Raw genomic sequence first — 3062 nt, forward strand, 5'->3', positions numbered from 1 at the left:
ATATATAAGTACTTAAAACTTACCTCGAATATTTTCGAACAGTCTCGGATCGGCTATTCTACTACTTTCTCTTTTCCCTTATCCGAATTTGTCCCTCTATGCTCTTGAGCTTAAATTCAACAATTTTAAACTAGTCATTATTCGACTGTTCAAGCATTACTTCAAAAACATAATATATATACATATTCGATTTTCACACATATAGATCATAGTAAATTTATAAGAAAACAATAAGCAACTCATTAACAATTTTTTTTTTATCATTGTTTACCACATAATCACAATTTCACTATAAGTTGTCTTCCTGAGCAACAGTCACTAAATTATTTATAACTGGAGCTACGAAATCCAAATCAATTACCGTAACATTTCCCTAAAAATAGACTCATATATATCTTATCCCTAAAATTTTCATAATTTTTAGTTTAGTCAATCAATACCAGATTTTTCTTAAAGTTTCCCCTATTTCACTGTTTGACTAATCTGACCACCCTTTACTACGAATCAAATTTCCAATTGTACAAAAGTCAAAATATGTTCTCGTTGATTTCATTTGAAACTAGACTCATTAAGCTTTAATTACATAATTTAATCAGCTTCTAACTCCACTCCCACAATTTATGGTGATTTTCCTATTTCACGTTACAGCTGCTGCCCCAAGCAAATTTACTACAATTTACTCCTTGCATTCATATTAACTTAGTGATATACATAAAAATCCATATAACCGATTGTACATGTATTATTGGTATATATGTATTTTATGACTACATCCTTAATATAAGTCTAATGTAAACTTTGCCATTTATATTCGGCCATCTCAAAACATAAATACGTACATGATATACACTTACTCATATACCAAAAATATACTTAACCTTAATGAAACAAAACACATAACTTAGTCACTTAAACTAATAACTTAGTCACTTAAACTAATCACAACCACATACGACATTGATCACTTAATAAAATAAAAATCATATTTACTTAACCAATACACTTCTAATCATTATTATTTATCACTTTATATAATGTTATCAAAATGGATTAATTACACATTAATATACCATCATAGCCGAACATAATGTTTTCACCTATGCATCAACATTATTCACATTCCATTTCTTGCATTATTTAAAATCATACCATTAGAATTCATGTATAATACCGAACCTTTAGATATTCAAACTTTTACCTTATTCTTTTCAAATCATCTAAACGGTAATACTCACCTTCTAGCATTTAAATACAAAACATTTGTGCAAGTAACTAAGCAAATCCAATTTCGGCTATTACACATATAAATACTACCAAATTAAATTCTTAACTAGTTCAAACTTCTCTCATCAACATTTATTCATCAAAACATAAAGAAAGTAATCAAATCTCTTCACTATCAACCATGGTGAATGCTTCATTCACCACCCAAATCCAAAATTTTAACATGGGCTAAGTAAAGAACTTAGTAACTAACTTAAATTAAGCTAAAATTTCAAAATCTAACATGAATTACTAACCTTGTTTTGAGCTTAAGATGACCGAATGCTATATCCCCTTTCTTCTTTAACATTGGCTCCTAAGGAAGAAGATGAAAACCAATATTTTGTTTTTCTTTTGCTTTTTCTATTACTCTTTCTTATTTTATTTCATAAATTAAACCATTATCATATAATATTATTATACAACACATATTTTGCTTACCATCATTATCATGGCCGGCCACTACTACTAAAGTGGGGTATTAGACATGCAAACCCATTTATTTACACTATCAATTATTTGGCCACTACAAAAATAACCTATCATATTTCAAAATGTCTCATATAAGCCCTATTTAATAAATTTCACATGCAAATGACAAAATTAAAGCATGAAACTTTCACACATACATTTACACATATAATAAACATAGAATATATCGGTTAATTATTTTTGTGACTCGGTTTTTGTGGTCCCGAAACCACTTTTCGACTAGGGTCAAATTAGGGCTATCACAATATTCACCTGCATAGAAAAATATAAACCATCAATTTTCTTATTTAGTGCTTCTACTTGGCTTGATAACTTGGTGACAACATCTAGATTGAAAACACCAATTGCTTTCATCGGTTTTGATTTCATGACTTGCCACTAATAATTATTCAGTGCCATTACCTCTATAACCTCATAAGCTGTCTTGGGTGTTTTATTTTTCAGTGTTCCACCAGCTGCTGCAACAATTAACTGCCAGGTCGAAGGATTCAAACCATCGTAGAAGGTTTGAACTTGTAACCATAACGGTAAACCATGATGAGGGCACCGTCTCAATAGATCCTTGTATCTCTCCCACGCATCATATAACGTCTCTAAATCGATCTGGGTTCTAACACCCCAAACCCGACCTAGATGTTATGGCTGAATCCGGTGTGTCACGTTGAAGTGTTTTTTGAAAACCTTGTTTTCATTGAAAACCCTTCTTTAAAATAAAAACCTTGAGTAAAATCCTAGCTTGTATTTGTTGCTATCAAAGCGAGGTGTATTTTTTTAAAAAAACTATTCCTTTTTGTATGATAATTATTACTTTGGAAAATCTCTTTTTAATTGCGGAAGCTTTATTTAAAACAGATGATCTATGGAAACTTGTCATTTAAAAATTAAGTTGCAAAAACGTAGTATTTTAAAAAAACAGTTATGGTTTAGGAAAAACCTTGTTCTACTTCTAACAAATATAAGGCATAAAAATAATAATAATCCTAATTTGAAATAATAACCAGAGGAAAGGCTTTATTACACCCCAAATAAAAAAAATCAAAATATTAAAAATTACATAAAAGACTAAGTCTAAACTTTTTGCTAGTTGGCCACCTCCGAGTCCCTCCATCCGTCAAACCGCCTACTGAGGATCACCTGAAAAATTTAAAAGGTGGGGGGCGAGTTTCAAAAAATCAGTGTGTACAACCCTCAATGCGTATAAAGCAATCATCAGTCATTCGTGGCCTGAGCCTAATTCAATAACGGTGGCCTTTGGGCCTTAGCCCATATTAGCCTCAGTTGAGCCAAAGCCCACATCGCAATAATAT

At 31.0% G+C, this 3062-nt stretch overlaps 1 pseudogene; it reads left to right on the forward strand.

Annotated features, from left to right (window-relative positions):
• The first annotated feature begins 2284 nt into the window (after window positions 1-2284).
• Window positions 2285-2366, forward strand: LOC128279781 (small nucleolar RNA R71; annotated as a pseudogene).
• Window positions 2367-3062: the final 696 nt, after the last annotated feature.

This window comes from Gossypium arboreum, chromosome 8 (genome assembly GCF_025698485.1).
Source record: "Gossypium arboreum isolate Shixiya-1 chromosome 8, ASM2569848v2, whole genome shotgun sequence".
Lineage (NCBI taxonomy): Eukaryota > Viridiplantae > Streptophyta > Magnoliopsida > Malvales > Malvaceae > Gossypium > Gossypium arboreum.